Raw genomic sequence first — 19,110 nt, forward strand, 5'->3', positions numbered from 1 at the left:
AATAGAATATGGTTTAATATCAAATTAAACTTCAGGAATTAAATTGTCATGTGCCATTAAAGAGAGGTAAAAAAAATGATAAAATGTTTCTGAAGAGATTCTACTTCCAGCTATGAAAAGAACATGAACCAATCTACAAAGCTAATGACTTGCTATCCGGTGGCTAAAAGTGAATTAAGTAATTAAGTAAAATGTAAAGGAAAATCTTGGCATTGCAAAATCCTTCATTAATGACTCACCTGCGACACTGAGGAGAAATCAGGGTGCAATCCACTGTACATTTCCTTCCTAAAAGGGAATCCAAATAAAGAATTTTTTTAAGAGAGTCCAAGTAACATAGCTTTTACTTTATGATTCATTGTCTTCATTAAGTTATTAGTTACTCTGATGCCCTGAAGTGTAGTGTTATATAATAGTTCAGATGAAAATGGTGTCATACATAGTGTTAAAAGTTTAGCAATTATGGTAACTAAAACGTGATTTCTTAAAAAAAGAAGTCAATTTATCTCTTTTGTAATTTCTGCCTTGAAAGTATTGATTGAAGGATGTGCAGCTGCAATAATTGCTAAGTTTTATGGCATAGTTGTGTGTAAATGCGTTTGTCTGTGTGCACGTGCTCATAGTTTTAACTGGAGAAACAAAGTTTGAAGCCATCTTTCTCCAATGGCCTTTTTCAAATGTTCAACTCTTACTTTAAAAAATAAAAGGAGTGTTATTGTGTATATTTGAAGTTTACAACATGTTATATAATGCATATAGTGAAGTGGTTATAACAGAAAGCAGATTAAGGTATCTATCATCCTGCTTAATTACTTCTTTTTATCTGTACAAGCAATGAAGAAACACACACTTTTTACTATTTTCATGATGAGAGCAGCTGAAGTCTACTTATTTAACAAAAAATTACAATACAATTCAATTTAATTAACTTTAGCCCTCATTTCATATATTAGATCTCTAGGTTTTTTTTATCCTACGTATCTGTTATTATTTATGTATTGACTCTGCTTGATAACATCTGTTATTTTGTTCAGCTCTTGACATGGTTTAAAATGGCATCTGATTTATAGAACACACATGGAAAGCAAGCTCCTTCTTCTGAGCCTGAGCCTGAATCATTCTAGGTTACTTGAAACATCTTTAACCATAGCTATGAGAAATGGTAATTTCACCATTTCAAGAATTTGAAAATTTTGTTAAGAAAAACATGATCCAATGTTTATCATTTTCATCATCAGAAAGGGACATTTTCGGATACCTGTTACTGGATATCTACATCCCTTTTGTGATGCTATAATAAAATACCTGAGACTGGATAATTTATAAAGAATAATATTTTCTCATGGTTCTGGGGCTCTGGCAGTTTTAATTGTCTGGTGAAGTATGCCCTCTGCCTCCAAGATGCCACCTGGATGCTGCATCCTACAGAGGGGAGAAATGCTGTGTCTACACATGGAAGAATACAGAAGGGCAAGCTCCTGAATGCTGTGTGAAGGCTGTTTCATAAGGTCCTTAATCTCATTTATGAAAGAGGAGCCTCCGTGGCCAAATTACTTCTTGGTGATTCCACCTCATCATACTGTTTTATTGGCTACATCTAAATTTTGAAGGGGACACATTCAAACTGTAGCACTGGGTCATAGCATTTATTCTTCAATTTTGACTTTTTTTTGCCAATTGTTATTTTTTTAATTTATTACATTTTAGGTTTTGGGGTACATGTGAAGAGCATGCAAGATTGTTGCAAAGGTACAAACATGACAGTGTGATGTGCTGCCTTCCTCCCCATCACTTATATCTGTCATTTCTCCCCATACTATCTATCCCCACACCCCGCTGTCCCTCCCCTATTTCTCCCGACAGACCCCAGTGTGTGATGCTCCCCTCCCTGTGTCCATGTGTTCTCATTGTTTAACACCCATCTATAAGTGAGAACATGCAGTGTTTGGTTTTCTGTTCTTGTGTGAGTTGGCTGTGAATGATGGTTTTCAGGTTCATCCATGTCCCTACAAAGGTCACAAACTCATTGTTTTTGATGGCTGCATAGTATTCCATGGTGTACATGTGTCACATTTTCCCTGTCCAGTCTATCATTGAGACAAAAACAAGCAATGGGGAAAGGAGTCCCTGTTTAATAAATGGTGTTGGGAAAACTGGCTAGCCATGTGCAGAGAGCAGAAACTGGACCCCTTCCTGACACCTTACACTAAAATTAACTCCAGATGGATTAAAAACTTAAACATAAGACCTAACACCATAAAAACCCTAGAAGAAAACCTAGGAAAACCATTCAGGACATAGGCATAGGCAAGGACTTCATGACTAAAACAACAAAAGTATTGGCAACAGAAGCCAAAATAGACAAATGGGACCTAATCAAACTCCACAGCTTCTGCACAGCAAAAGAAACGTTCATTAGAGTGAATCGGCAGCCAACAGAATGGGGAAAAGTTTTTACAATCTACCCATCTGACAAAGGGCTGATATCCAGAATCTACAAAGAACTAAAATAGATTTACAAGAAAAAAAAAAACAAGCCCATTCAAAAGTGGGCAAAGGACATGAACAGACACTTTACAAAAGAAGACATACATGAGGCCAACAAACATATGAAAAAATGCTCATTATCAGTGGTTATTAGAGAGATGCAAATAAAAACTACATTGAGATACCATCTCACGCCAGTTAGAATGGCAATCATTAAAAAATCTGGAGACAACAGATGCTGGAGAGGATGTGGAGAAATAGGAACACTTTTACACTACCGGTGGGAGTGTAAATTAGGTCAACCATTGTGGAAGACAGTGTGGCGATTCCTCAAGGACCTAGACATAGAAATTCCATTTGACCCAGCAGTCCCACTACTGGGTATACATCCAAAGGATTATAAATCGTTCTACTATAGGGACACATGCACATGAATGTTCATTGCAGCACTGTTTATAATGGCAAAGACTTAGTTTTGACTTTTAATATAACTTCAGAAACAAAATGTCTGACCATATTGAAATTCTTCCTGGATATGTAGATGTAAATGGTTTATTTGTCCTACAAAATACCAACTCTTTCCCATTTAAAGCAAATAATGATTCCTCCTCAGTAGCCCCCTCATTTCTCTTTAGCCACTCTCTTTATTCAGATTTTCATGATTTTCACTGTGATTATTCTAATTCTCTGGTAACTGGTACTATAATCTCTAATATTTCCTATATTTAACATGTATTCAGCAACACAGGAAAAATATATGTTCTACCATATGGTTTTGATTCTCCTTAGAGATCCTCATAATATTTATCAGTCATGGTTTAATCAAGTAAGTAGAACTACGGGACACACACACACACAGACACACACACTCACTCACTCCCACACAACTGTGTGGGCTGGTGAAGCAGTCCCTGTAAGAAGACTGCAATCTTTGCATCTGATGCTGGAGCTTGAAGTCTGCAGGACAGGTACACTCACAATTGTAATGGATGTAAAGCAGTAGAGAGTGAGAACAATTTGGCCCCCATAAGCATGAGCTGGAACACACATGGATGCTAAACTCCGTGGCAGGTCTCACTTCTGACTTTGTATGGATGTCATCGGAGAAGCTGGCATCCTTCATCTTCATCATAGAGCTCTACACCCTCTTGTTCCAGGAGTTGAGGAAGCCACAAGAGGATTCAGGGAAAGATTGAACAGTTAAAACACTGGCTGCTGCTTCAAGCTGATAAAATAAGCCAGCAGATTGATAACCACATGTATGTGCTAGAAAATGCCTCATTGTTCACTTTTCCTTCTAAATCTTGCACAAAATTCTCAGTTATAGCCCACTCTGAATGAAAACATATGCAGAAAAAATTGAGGGCTATATATTTTAGTCTAGTCAATTTAAGACATTACAAAGCCACTATATATGGTATACTACTATCTTAGACTAAAGTTCAAACGTTTTATCGCATTTTATGAGGCTTTAAATTTTTTTTTCTGGTCTTACTTTACTGCATCCTATACCAGGGGCTCAGAAATTTTATCTGTATATGTTAAATAAATATTAAATATTTTGCACTTTGTGTCCTGTATATGATTGCTGTCACATGTTCTTGTTTCTTTGCTTGTTTGTTACACAACCTTATAACCACTGTTAGCTCATAATCCTATAAAAATAGGTCGCAGACCATATTTTGCCCGTGGGCTGTATTTGGCAACCCCATCCTATCCTACAATATACAGACTTGAAATTATGGTCATTGTCAAATCTCCACATACTTTAAATAAATAAATAAATCTATTTCTTCTTATACATACCTTTCTTTAGAAACACATTTCTCCAATTTTTGTACTTATGCAACTTCTATTTATCTTATACTACTCAGATAAAATGTCTTTATTCCTAGAAAAACTTTCCCAACCAATGAGTTAGATTTGGTTCCCCCTCATAAAACTTTGTACAAAATTCTAATATAAAGCCTTATGATTATTAATTTTCCATGCCTACCTTATTCATTGAACTAAGAGTTACATAAAATCAGAGTCAACACTTTCTACAGTTCAGTTCCCCAATGGCCAGGACAAACGGCTGGCACCAACTGGGCTCTCACTTGGAATCACTTGAATTATAATCACATTTATGTCCACTGTACCTTTCTTCTTCTCCCTCAGAAGTACCAATTATTCTTAGGTTTGGCCATTTTACATAATCTTATATTTCTTGAAGACTTTTTTTATTTCTTTTCTTTTTTTATATATGTTTAGGTTAATTTAAAGGTCTTTCCTGGAGCTCTGAAATTTTTTTCTACTTGTTTCAGTCTATTGTCAAAACTTTTCACCATAATTTGTAATTCCCTAAGTGTGTCTTTTATTTCCAGAAGTTCTTATTGATTTTTTTAATAATATTTAGCTCTCTAGAAATTTTTTCATTTATATACTGAACTGCTTTTTAAATTTCTTCATTGTGGTTTTCACCTTTCTCTGATACCTCCTTGGGTAGCTTAATAATAGCGCTTCTGTATTTCTTGTCTGGTATTTCAAAGATTTCATCTTGGTTTGGATCCATTGCTGGAGAGTTAGTGTGATCTTTGGGGGTGTTATAGAATCCTATTGTGTCCTATTACCAGAGTTAGTTTTCTGGTTCCTTCTCATTGAGGTATATTATTTCTTCTAATTTCTCTTGAATTTATGCTTGGTTTGACTGTGTTTCTTTTGTTTGTTTGTCATTTCTTTTTTTCTCTTAAGTATGTGACTTTAATGCTTATAGTTAATTACATCCTAATTCGGTTTTTGGTGCTCTCAGGGGTGACAGCTCTGTAAGAGTTCCTGGGTTAGAAACAGTTTTTGTATGTAGCTTTCTTATGTGCTGCTTGTGGTAGCAACAAGCTTGGTGTATGAGCAAGTTCACTCTCTCCTCTGGGGTTGGAATAGTAGAGGTCTTTTAAAACTTATCTCCTTCCTCCAGGGGGTTCACTTTGTAAATTATTTTTCCCCAGTGTTTTATTTACTGGCTTGATGGTTCAAACTTTAGGCCATTAGGAGAAGTGTCCCTCTGTATGAACTGGTGTGGTTGTAACATGGATAAATGCAGTACCCCATTGTGGGCAAACGTCCTAGCCATGATAGAGGTGACCAAAGGAGCTGTCAGTGAGTCACACTGAGGTCTTATCAGGGGAAAGGATTACAGCCACCTCAGTTCCCTTGCCAGGTCAACAGGAAAGTTATCCACCTCTCAGACACTCTGTTGTCCTGGTATATTAGCTGTTCAGATCAGACGGCACCTCTTTGCATCTGTAGAAGTGCTGATGTTCTAACAGAGAAGAATTATTGAGTGTTCCAAGTAGAGAAAAATTGTTGACTCTGTCTCTCATGCAAGCCCGAACATGGAGGGTATTCCTCCTGCGGGGATGCAGTCACATTGACATGCTCCAGAAAAACTATAATTGTACCCATGCCAACTTCCAATGTTAGTAGCCCCAACTGTGCCTGCAGTTGTGGACAAGAGGGGAAAGAGAGCCCCTTCTCCATGACACTTCATATACATAAGGACCATCTGACTGTTGGGTTAGAGCTGAAGACTTCTTCTACCGAGTCTCACACTGTAAATGTGCCTCTGCTGAAAGAAACCCCATCAGTGGAAAGATCTGATGCTAAGACCTGCTCTCCAGATTCTTTTGTCCCACAGTGTGTTTCCTTGATGTGGTACCCTCCCCATCCCCCTAGGTGAGGGGATACGTAGGAGCTAAACTACTGTGAGTGTTGCTTTTCTGGGCCCAGCCACCCAACAAAGTTGTCACACTCTAGGCTGATGCTAAGTAATGTCTGCAAGGATAGTGATATGACCAGTCCTCGAGTCTCCCAGCAGTAGGCAGCAACACCAGCTCTAATGGGGGTGGCAGGGGAGTGACATAGACCCTGTGAGGTTCCTTAGTTATTGATAAACTTAGTGTGTTGGCTTTCTTGAACACTGGTTATAGTAATAATTAACTGGTCATGTGGACAGACTCAGGACCTCCTTGTTAGACAAAGTGGTGCAGGCACTGGTGATGGCTGAGATCACACAGCCATCTTCTTCCTGGGCATAGGGTTGTTCAGCCAGTAGATGCTATAATGAACTGTGTTGGTTGGCCTCCAGCCAGGAGGTGGCACTTGCAAAAGAGCATCGGCTGTGGAGTAGCTGTTGGATTTTTGCTTCCCTTATGTTGCCCAGTGGGGATACTCTAGTTTCTTGAGCAACGGGTAGGACCACATAGCTCCAAGATATTATGTTGTTTATGTTCAGCAACTAGCGTGAGTGATATGGCAAAACCAGGTCAGGGCTTTGTTAAGTGGGTTTGCACTCTAAGTCTGTGCATACAGGGCAAGCCCCTGTGGTCTTGAGGGATGGGAGCAGATCTCAGTCTACTGAGTTGATGTTCCAAAGGAGAGCATTGCTGCCTCTGATGCACAGAATTTGTGCAGGGAGTACGGAACAGCGGGCAGCAATAATCCACACACAGATCCCACACACTTGGGAAGACAGACCCACTCCTGCGGTGTTTTCACTGGTAGCAACAAGCTAAATTCCAGTCAGCCAGCACTCAGAACTTGCAACTACTCTGGGTCATAAGCTTTCCCCATAGAGGTAACAACTGTGTCTTTCAGGCCATTCCCTTCTCAGTTGGCTGCAAAGCTGGGCTCCTGACTTCTGCACCTTGTGGTCCTGCCCTCACATCTATAGCCCACTTTTCACTCCCCCCAGCTCCAGCCCTGGCCAAGGGAGTTCATCCTCACCTTCTGTCATATCATGAAACCCCACTGGGAGCTTCTTTCAACCTGTGAACAATGACTAAACTTTCTGGCTGTCTTCCACAGGGCCTCCTCTGACAAACAGTAAGAACTGACTTCCCTCAGTCCACATCCACGCTGGAATCTGGGAGTGCATTCAACAGTCTTCCCATCACTGCTTCGACTTTTACATTCCACAACTCTCCCCAAGTCAGTTGCGGAACCGGGTAGGGTTAAGGCCTTCCCCCGTGGCCTGGACTTCCAGGGTCCCAGTTGAGGATGTATATGTCAGAGGCAATCTATTCCTGTCTCATAGTCCTGACTCACAGCATAGGCTGCAGCCTCCTGCTTCCTTCCAAGGGTCTATAGATTCCTTCCATTTTTCTGTTTAGCTCTTGTATTGCTTCTCAGAAAAAAAAGGTCACGGTGTGAATCTCTATACACTATTTTATTCTTCAAAGTGGAAGAGGTATGCTAGCAATGCCTCTAGTCTTCCATCTTGAGAACAAAACAAAACAAAAAACATGAGTTTCTAATAAATGGTGATGTTAATATGGCTTCTATTGATGCCTTTACTGGTCCTATATCCCTTCTGCTCTTTATTTCTACGTGTTTGTCTCTCCTGCCAGTGTCACTTTTCTCATTCTTTCTGGTTTACAGACAGAATAGTCTGATTTTTAAAAAAATGTTTATAAAATGGAGTGCATGTTTCCTTTTATGTGGTCATCAAATCTATCAGACATAGGCACAATCTTTCTAACAAAGCTCAACTATCTCCAAACGTTCAGGGTTATTGTTGGAGTGATTTTTAAGGCTAGGGGTTTCCTTGGGTTCTAAAAGTTCTGTAAGACAGATTTCAGATAGTTGAGATTTAAATGTGCAATGCATCTACATCACATTTTGTGACATTTAAGGTTTCCAGTGATTTGTTTTCAACTTATATTCCTGGCTTTCCTCTAAATGTCCCTCTATGATCAGCCAACTTAGATGATCTGTTGTCTCTTAAATGGACCTGGAGAGTATTCCTTCTTATGTCTCTCCTCACTGTGTTCTCTGCTTGCAGTGACTTGCAGCCTGTTCTGCTAGTGGAATTCTGACTGGTGTTTAAAAACCCAGTCTTATCTGACATCGTCTGTCAGCCTTCCCTGACCTTAGCCAGAATTATTTCCCCCTTTTGATTTGCTATGATAATGTCAGGATTACAATGAGACACAAAATAAGAGACAGTAAGAAATTTTGATTTCTATCTTTAGTTCTATTTATTATATGACCTTAAATAAAACACTTAGTGTCTTATAGTTAATATTTACCCAGCTTAATATCCAGTTCTATTTTGAGCTTCAAGGACTTACTAAGCTTTAAATTTTTAAATGAAAACAAAAATCTTTGAAAATTTTAAAGTTTTACAAATTAAAGGAATTGAACATTTGTTTAAAGTTATTGCTTGTGAGTTTATACTTTCATTACATGAAAAATAGGACAATTGTAGAACCCACCTCTTATTGATAAATGAGATAATATATGTGAAGTGGTTAGCACAGAATCTAGCATGTAGAAGAAGCCCAGTCAATGGTTAACTCAATGCTTTTCTCTGACTACTTTTAAGATTCACATTGTCCTAAGATTTACTGATACTCACTTTTTTCAGTTTTCTTCATGTCTATGTTTGATGTTAAATAGTTTCTACCACTAAATTTTCAAATTTACTGATTTTTTTTCTGCCTGTCTAACTTACTGTAATCTCATCCAGTGTATTTGCAAGTTTACTTCACTTGTTATTTCTAGAAATACAATTTGTTGGCCGCGTGTGGTGGCTCAAGCCTGTAATCCCAGCACTTCGGGAGGCCGAGGTGGGTGGATCACGAGGTCAAGAGATCAAGACCATCCTGGTCAACATGGTGAAACCCCGTCTCTACTAAAAATACAAAAAACTAGCTGGACATGGTGGTGCTTGCCTGTAATCCCAGCTACTCAGGAGGCTGAGGCAGGAGAATTGCCTGAACCCAGGAGGTGGAGGTTGCGGTGAGCCGAGATCGTGCCATTGCACTCCAGCCTGGGTAACAAGAGCGAAACTCCGTCTCAAAAAAAAAAAAAAAGAAAAGAAAAGAAAAGAAATACAATTTGTTTCTTCGTTAATATCACTCGTTTATCTTCTCATTTTATTGTTTTCCTTAACCTTCTAGAACTTATGGAATATATTTACAATATCTGTTTTAACATCCATATCACTAATTTCATCATCTCTTTAACTTGTGGGTCTGTTTCTATTGACTGTTTTTTTCCCTAAGTGTGGATCACATATAGCAGCTTCTTCCCAGGCCTGGTAAATTTTTTATGTTTATTTTTACTTATTTATTTATTTTTTTGAGACAGGGTCTCCCCCTGTCACCCAGACTGGATTGCAGTAGCATGATCACAGCTCACTGCAGCCTCGACTTCCTGGGCTCCAGTGACCCTCCCACATTAGTCTCCTAAGTTGCTGGGACCACAGGAGCACACCACCATAACCAGCTAATTTATTTTTTATTTTTATTTTATTTTTGGTAGAGATAGGATTTTTCCTTGTTTCCCAGGCTGGTCTCAAACTCCTGTGCTCAGCAGTCCACTGGCTTTGGCCTCCCAAAATGCTGGGATTATAGGCATGAGCCACTGTACCCAGCCATACCTGGTAATTTTTATTTGGTTTCCAGATTTCATAAATGTAATGCTGTTGGATACTTGATGTTAGATTATTTTAAACATTGCTCAGTTTTCTTCTGGACCATAGTTTGTTACTTGAAATCAATTTGGTTTCTTTTCATGTTTAATGTTAAGTTTTATTGGGGGACATGTAGAAAGACTTTTGTTCTATGGCTTATTGTGTCCTAATACCCAGACAATAGCCTTCTGAAGATTTTGCGTGAATTTCTGGTATTGGGAGGTGTTTACACACTGGCTAGTGGGAAAGCAAACTCTCCCTAGTCTTATGAAAGCCTTGGGGACTTTTTGGCCTCCTGTTTTCTAGTGGTTCTTCATCCATTCTGGATCAACGTCCACTCCCACAGTTAGTAGTCAGCTTGAGTTCCAGTGGCCCCTTCTGAAGATCTTTGAAGTGCTCTCTCTGTAACTTCTTCCTCCCTTAATTCAGCTCCACAAACTGATTTCCCCAAACTCTGATTCTGTCTCATTCACTCAAGGGACCCTCAAGTCTTATTTATGTCCCCATTTCCTGTACTGCTAACTGAAAGCTACCTCTAGGCAGGAAGTTGGAGTAATCATAGGCTTACCTTGGTTGTCTCCCTTCTCTTAGTGAGTGTAGTCCTGAGGTGCCTCCTGTCCCGTATCTGAGAACTATTGTTTCCTATAAGTTAAAGAGTAAACAGTGTTTTCAAATCCCATCGTAGACTACATTAGAAATTCTTATCACAATGCTTTGCACAAAATACTGTTGTTTATTTAAATAATTGGTGGTGAAAACATGACCAATTGAATATCTTAATTGTTGATTTAGCATTATTTCGCTTTTATGAACCTAAATGGTTTGGCTTGAATTTCCTGTAAGAAATACAGACACAAGATCCCCTGAAAGGAAAACTGGAGTGGAAACATGGAGAGGCTAGAGAGAACATGTTTGGAAGTGAGTGAAAAAGGAACAACACTCAGTTAAATATTAAAGTTTACCAGTTCGTGAAATGCCCTCATTGTTCTCATTAGTGTTTTAAAGAAAAAAAAAAAACAGAAATTAAAAGAAAGAAGTAAGAAAATGAAAAAAGCTTGATCTACTGAAAATAAGAAAGAATACTTGGAATACATTTAATTTTGCTGCTGACTGTCATAAAAAATTAAAAGTTTGGGCACATGGCTTTTGAGGTTTGAGGCTTTAAAACCCTCAGATAAAACACTTATGAGTCTGCCGAATTAATGGTAAATAAAGCAAATCCAGGTAAGTAATGGACCATGGATTTTTCTATTCTATTTTATAATTTATAAGCCTACTTCTTTCTGTTTAAACGCTCTAGATTACAGCCTAATAACTTGTCAAATCCCAATCGCAATTCTGTTTCTCTTTCAAAATCTTAAACATCACAGACATAGAAATAAAGCAGAGTGAATAAAGAACATTTTAGAAATGGCACCAGAATACCACAAACTGCTATATTGATTATACACAGCAACATATATTACCATATTTAAATATAGTTCAATTTCAAACTAGAGCTAAAGACAAATGTTCACACATTCATAAGGGCTGTCATAAAATAAAAAAAAAATATGTCTAAAAATTGTGATGTATTATAAATGTAAATACCTACAATAACATAAGTGTATAAAACATAGTATATAACTATTTTATTATATTTATAAAATATGGGACAATATGTAGATACCAACCAAAAAATCAGTTTTAATCCTTCTTCCATGAGTACATGGAAGTTATATATTGCTTCACCTGAATGTCCAGTAATTTGTTTACAAAACCAATCAATCAGTAACACATGAAGCCCACATATTTTTCTAGATTTTATAGTTGACTGACTTGCGCTTTTTCAATATCCCCTCATTAGTAAAATGACCCTGCATGGACAGAGAAAAAGAATGAAGTCAACAGCTCCACAAAAATGTAGTGTCAAGATGTTTTGTCAAGGAACGTAAGTTATGATGACCAGTTGAGTTAACCAGCTGCAAATTAAATTCCATAAGAGTTTCAAAAGATTTTCTTTTTCATCTTTTCATTGTTTTTCATTATTTGATCATCAGGCAATTATATAAACTTTTATTTGTGTTTACTTAAAACACAGCCCATGAAGTATCTCTTTAAGTCTATGCTAGAAGCAGAGTGTTACACATATGGTTTTTGTGCACTGATTACATTCAATAAAAAAAAGTTTAATTGAACACTTACCAGTTTGTTTAACAGATAATTCTAGCTAGTATGTTTCTTAATATAATATCTACATTAAAACATAAAAATAAACAAAAGACAACTCTTAAGAAGAGAACTTCCTGTATGCTTTATAGTATTTAGCATCTTTAACATAGAAGTGTTTTTTCAATATATTACTCTTCAAGAAGAAAAAGGTAACTTTTTTGGGCCTTAATAAAAACTAAAATTGGCATTTATGTTATAAAAATAGTCACACTTTTTGTTATTGTTTTTTACTCTATATAGCATCTCAAATAACCAATATAAACAGTAAAAAAAAAAAAAACCCTAATTTTCATTATTGCTTTTATGTACTTAGTTCAATTTAGACCATATTTTAAATGACTTAAAAATATGAAAGATAAAGATTATTTGTTTGAAAAGGTGACTGTAACAGAAGACTGGTATAATAGAAAAGGGACAACTGAAAGAGATTAACAGAAAATTAAAAATAGAAAGTTAATGTTTTCATATTTTTCTATTTTTAGTAAAAAGTGATGAGTAAATGTCATTCTGAAGAAAAGCAATAGGAAATACAGACACACATGCAACCTTTGATTATTGACTTAAAGAGATGTAAATAAACAAAACTATTATTAAGACCACAAGTCTCCTATGCATAAAATGGATGTTGAACAAACCATGGTTTGCTTAGAATTAAAAATGATTATTTAGAAAACAATAAAAATAAAATTTGCTTGAAAAAAGATGCCTTAAGTTATAAAACGTTACCCATAAACTAAAAATGACATATAAATTATTTAAATAAAGGAAGAAATATACTGAAAAAGATAATTGGTTTTCTTTCTCCTTAAAACCTTTGAAAGTTTAACTATTAGACTTACATGCAGCTTATGGTATTGTGACTGATGGCAAGTTTGCAAAATGATAGTATATATGCAGGGAACCCAGCCCTTATCTTCTCAAAGGAAAGATTTCAACTGAGAAATCTAGGTAAGTTTTAAAGCAGAGGCAAAGGTTTATTAAAAGAAGTAAAGTACACATGGACAGGGTCAAGTGGGTGACTGGAGACATCTAGTGCCCAGCTCAATTCTTGGCTTGAGTTTTTTTTTGTTTTGTTTTGTTTTTTAAGAGTCTCGTTCTGTCTTTCCGGCTGGAGTGCAGTGCAGTGGATTGTGGATCATGAAGAGGAGTGCAAGATCACAACTCACTGCAGCCTCAACCTCCCAGGCTCAGATGATTCTCTGACCTGTCTCCATAGTAGTTGGGACAACAGGCACATGCCACCACACCTGGATAATTTTTTTTTTTTGTCTAGACAAAGTTTTGTTATGTTGCCTAGGCTGGTCTCGAACTCCTGGGCTCAAGTGATCCGCTTAACTCAGCCTCCCAAAGCATTAGCACTACAAGTATTAGCCACCATGCCGAGCTTGGGATTTTTATACATTGGCTTGGTTCCCAGGGTTTTTATTTTCTTCCCTTGATTCCCCTCCCCCTCCCCCAGGAGAGAGCTGTTGCTCAATTGCCGCATGGACAGTGGCCTGCCAGCACTTTGGAGGAGCCACATAAACTGTGTGTTTATTGAAGTTGTGGACATGCTCACTTGGGGTGATTTTCCTTTCCTGGTCTAGAGCCCCCAGAGAAAGATCACATACCAGTCTAACTCTGCCATTTTGCCCCCTACTGGACATGCTTAAAACCTTTTCAGGGAATTGAGGTTTGCTGACTCCAGTTGTTTTCTGTTTGTTGGGAAACTCCTCTTCCTCTTTGCACCAGTTGTGGCCACTTATCATTTCAGAAGGACAGTTTTATAATCATCTGGTCACCACTTGATAAGCGCCTGCCATTTCTGGGGCCCTCTCTTGTCCTGCTCATATCTGTCTAACTAGCTACTCTAACATTTCCCCACTCAAATGTCCAAGATCCAATTCTTAGGGATAATAGGTGAAGGTCAGATTTGTGTAACTGCTGCTGGCAGAGGAGCAGTGGTGGCCCTGTGGGTATCAGCCTCTTGCTAGCTGTCAGGGCAGGGTGGCTTCACAGGTTGGCAGAAGGAGTGCCCAGTCAGGTCCAAGGAAATCAAAGATAGAGTTTTGTCTCTGTCAAGTTCCACCGATGGGCAGTCCAGAGGTCCCCTATAGAAGAGTGACACTGGAATATTGAGAGGACAGTATCCTTCACTGAGGGTCATGGGGAGCTTGACAACCTGAATGTCAGAGGAGGCAAATTGGGTTATTAGATTCAGAAGACATGGACGAAAAGGAGCAAAATTAGGAGACTAACAAGTGGACTCAGAACGAAGAGTCCAGGAGAATCATTTTGGGTTCCTTCCCAACCTAATCAACCCTGAGAGCTTGTTCTAGTAAATGGGGGACGAGGCTTGAACTATAGTTGCCTGATGCTATCTTATACTTTTTTATTGATTGATTTATCCAAAAGTAACTTTTTTCTGGGGCCAAATATATCCCTTCCTGTGTTGTCATTAGCATAAATAGTCCTCAGCGATTGTACAGAACTATGGCTGCTAAAGAGTTGCTTTGTTCTTCTGTGGCTGTCAAGGTTTTAGCCATGGCATCAATGCTGTTGGCTGTTTCTAATGAGAGTTGGCTATAGGTTAAGGAGGTTTGTGTGAGTCCAGTGATTTCTGCTCCCATACTGGCTGTGATGCCAAGTCCCACAAGAAGGAGAATTAATTGGATAGCCCTCTTCACCCTGGGCAAGATGGAATACCTATAGATTGCTACCAGAAGGGAGAAATTGCCAGGGGCTATGAAGATGTCCATGGATACATAGTGTGTGGTACAAGTTCTAGTTCAGCCTGCGGGGAGGCACTAATATAGAAGGCTCCCTGGGTTTTAAGATAAATAGAGGTGTCAAAATGAAATAAGGGAGCAAAACCAGGTTTAGAAAATCCTGAGGCTGCCAACTTGTCCAGGTAGCTGGTAAATATAATTATGCCAAACAAAATTTGGGTGCATGGGGTATGGCCCTGGTTAGATCCCTTGGTTCAATTCTTCCAATAAAGAGAATTTTGACTTTGGTTCAATAGAGACTATTCTTTCATAGAGCAGAAATTGGCTATTTGCAGACATTGGATGTAGTTAGAAGGCAAGTTTTAAAGGAGAGGCAAAGGTTTATTTAAAGAAACAAAGTACACTTGGAAGAGGGCCAGGCAGGCAACTTAAGAAATCAAGTGCCCTGCCTCGCCTTGGCTTGAGGTTTTTATTCATTGGCTTGGTTCAGGTTTTTTCTTTTCCTCCCTTGATCCCTTCCTAGGGGCAAGCTGTTGCTCAATTGCTGCCTGCCCTTGGGAGAGGCCACATGTGCAGTGTGTTTGCTGAAGTTGCCTGCATGCTCACTTGGGGTGATTTCCCCTCACTGCTCAAGTGCCCCCTGAAAAAGGTCACATACTGATCAAACTCCACCACCTTGCCTTCTACTGCACATACTTAAGACCTTATTAGAGAATTGTTGTTTGCTGGCTCCCAGTGTTTTCTATTAGTTGGGGAACTTCTCTCCCTCTTAGTGCCAGTTGTGGCCACTTACCATTTCAGAGGGACAGTTTTATGATCACCTGATGAATGCCTGCTATTCTGGGGGTTCGTTCCTACCCTGCTCATATCTGTTTATCTACTCTATCCGTCCTTTAAAAAGGGTGTTTAACAAAATGCATGTATCCAACATTCAATGCAATTTCAAAATACAAGAACTCTTAAAAGTAAAATATAGATAGTAGTTTTGTAAATTATGTCTTCTTATATGGGAATTTGAATATCTAGATATTGGACATTTTAAAAAATTAGGGTTTATATCTCCATTGTGCTGCTTATTATCCGTGTGACCTCATGCCAGTCACTTACCATTCTGGATTTTTATTTTCAGATTATTCACATGTGTAATATACATCAAGATGGCTGCAATAATAACATGAGGTGACATACATAAGGTAATTGATGTAGTGATCAGGATGAAGACCTTAATAAGCTGTGACCACTCATGCCAACAATTTTTATGAATATTTGATAAAATATTGCCTTATTTATTTTCATTACTCTCCTTTTTAAAAGTTTTTTTTCAACTCTATCTTTTGTTCAATTTTGCTCTCAATTAGAAGTTGAAAGGTTTTGTAATGAGAAAAATATTCAGAATAAAACCGCATGATAATATGTAACATCCTCAAAAATGTACTGAATCCATATGATACTTTCACAGCTGCAGACACAGTGGATGTGCCAGAGCTGGTATTTTTAAATCTATGCTCCAGGTTTTCTGAGCAATCCTTAGGGGAGTGGTTAGAAACATTGGAAGAGTGACTGGAAGGGAGGGGACGATTGGATCTTCAGGAGATGGGGAAGATCCAAACTTATTACAAGGCAAGCAAATCTTAACTTATAAAGAAATACAAAAGTGACTCACTGTGATTCCTTTCTCATTACCTTTTCAGCATGACTACATTTTGCACAATTCAGTCACCATTTCCACAAGGAAGTGTGTGTCAGAAGCACAGTAGCCTTCAACAAACAGTATGACTGTTCATCACTAATCACTAGTTTTCCTTGCCAACCCTGCAATATATATATCAGAGTGTAAAGAATATTGTGGAGTCAGTGCCAATTAGCATGAATCTCTATATTCTCCAAATCATAGCTTGTTTTTAAAAATAGATTTTTCCCCCATCTAGTTGAAATTCCCCTAAATAGAAAGTACTCCTACCGTAATGTTTTGCTTGTTTTTCCTTCTATGAGTTTTGCACCGCAAATAAAATGTAAGAAACAGAAAAGATGCCCAAGCCTTCCTTTTGTAAAGCAGAAACAGAAAAAAATCTCCAGCTTTCTTCAAACTGTGCTAATACTGGTAAAACAGAAGAGAAAGAGAATGCATTGGGAAAGGAATTCAGAAGTTTACAAAAATGTTAAATAGGTTTATAGCCTTTGATATGTTAAATTTATTTTTATTAATTTATTCTAAAATAGAATATAAAATGCTGACAAAATTTTTACCCAATAATTTTGTTGAAATCTTATTTGTAATAGTGGCAAATAGAACATAGCCTATTATTTTTAATTATAAAGTTCTGATTCGGTAAACTGTGAATAAATACATTAAATTATACTAAATGCATCACAAGTATTTAGAAACATATTTTAAAAGTTGTTTAAAAAGCAGGTAATGGAATATAATTGAAATGGGAGCATTACAGAGGCCCTGGACCAGGTCATAATACCAGTTAACCACTAGTTAGCTAGGTGACGTTGGTTGAATGGGTCATTCAACTTCTCTATACCTCAGGTTCCTTTTTGTAAAATGAAAAGAACAGCATGATCTACTTCATTGGATTGTAGTGAACAATGAATGCTGTAAAGCATATGAAGTGATTGCAGCATGCCTGACACACACAGAAATCACTCAATAATACTAGCTGTTATTACTATTTGTATAAAATAAGGATACCGAAATCTGTGAGTGAGGTGGAAAAATACTTAGAAATGAGATGTGAATGGCATTGATATGTTAAAAATTGTAACATTTGATGGTAACATTTTGCTCTATCTTCATATAACTACTGCTCGATTTTTTTATATTTGCCTCTTTTTTTCCTGAAAAAAATATTCATTTTAAATTATCATTTGGATTACAGAAAAAAATAAATGTCTCTGAAAATTTACATAAACAACCTCTACTTCCAAATCAGCAGCACTGTGTTACCAGGAAAATGTCAACTATATTTCTCAATAACAAACTAGAACATATCATAATTTGTAAGATGTTAATATACTTCTAAGAGAATGATAGAAATAATCTGGGATTTTCTCAAGTGCTTTAATAGATCATGTATTCTCTCTCTGTCTCATCTGAGGAAAAATGTAATGTCTACATGGTTAGTCATACAATATCCACTTACCATTGTTCAGAGACTACATTTTAATACTATTCAGCATAAATGGAAGAGGAATTCAAGTATTAAATGACTTGTTACATTGAATATTTCTATATTTTGACATGTACTTTGCCACTTTGCAGTGAATTTCTTCCTTCTTGATTTTTGTCGTTTATGTCTATTTCTAATGTCACTTTTGAGAGTCTTAACCTCAACTTCTTCAGGGTTTCCAACTTAATTGGCCCACCACAAGATTGTTCACTGCAATTACCCTATCCAGTGTTAACAACTAATCATGATTTCAGCATCAATGGCAGCTTTCATTGGCATGAGCAAAAGGTTTATAACTGGACTTAATTTTCAGAATGCTGAGTTGTAAAAAAGTGATTTCACCATGAGATGCCAGTAGAATTTATTACATGTGGCACCTAATTTTGGTTTTATATTAATCCTTGCACAATTTATGTGGAATTAACACAGTTCAACTGATGTAATGATTCCTAATTGTACCCTGAAAACACACACACACACACACACACACGCTGCTAAGATTTAGAATTAGTGAGTCATTAGAGCCTAGAAAAGATAATTAATGCTAGTTACATTTCTCAACATCAGGAGACACAGTCACTGTCTTGGGCCCGCAGTGTCTAAATAACCTACAACTCCTGGCGTGCTATATACTACTCTATTTGTCTGATTGAACATATTTTTAAAAATTGAAGACTATTTTGGTAGATAAGTACTATTGTTTACTATTTTAAGTGTTCTGCTTCTCAATGTGGACTTGTTTTGAGATAAAGTTAGTCGGTTTGTTTCTGTTTCTAAAGATCCTTACTTACCTCTCTTTTGTGTATGATTGCAACCATGGTTAAGGTAAATACTCGGGGCATACTGTGGGATAAAAAGGGGAAATATTTCTAAGAGTGCAACAGTGAAGATGCTGATACAACACAGCTATGAAACAAAACCAAACAAAAAGTCAAAGTAAATCTGGGGTCATACACTTGAATTCATTGGGTATCTGGAAGTCAATACAGAGAATGGAATCTGGCATTGGTGAACATTGAAGAGAAACACTACATATATGAGTTGTGCCTTGGTAAACAGTGTACAGGAGAGGTGG

The 19,110-nt window shown here is 37.4% G+C and overlaps 1 long non-coding RNA gene across 1 annotated transcript in view; it reads right to left on the reverse strand.

Annotated features, from left to right (window-relative positions):
- Positions 1 to 238: 238 nt before the first annotated feature.
- The window catches only part of LOC128928238 (uncharacterized), a 58,961-nt gene continuing 40,089 nt past the window's right edge, over positions 239 to 19,110 (reverse strand). Inside the window, exons 2-3 of the long non-coding RNA XR_008473066.2 lie at positions 10,509 to 10,582; positions 239 to 288 (exon numbers count right to left, since the gene is read on the reverse strand). This is a non-coding gene — a long non-coding RNA (uncharacterized LOC128928238). The remainder of the gene's footprint in view (positions 289 to 10,508; positions 10,583 to 19,110) is intronic.

This window comes from Callithrix jacchus, chromosome 7 (genome assembly GCF_049354715.1).
Source record: "Callithrix jacchus isolate 240 chromosome 7, calJac240_pri, whole genome shotgun sequence".
In the NCBI taxonomy this organism is placed as follows: Eukaryota; Metazoa; Chordata; class Mammalia; order Primates; family Cebidae; genus Callithrix; species Callithrix jacchus.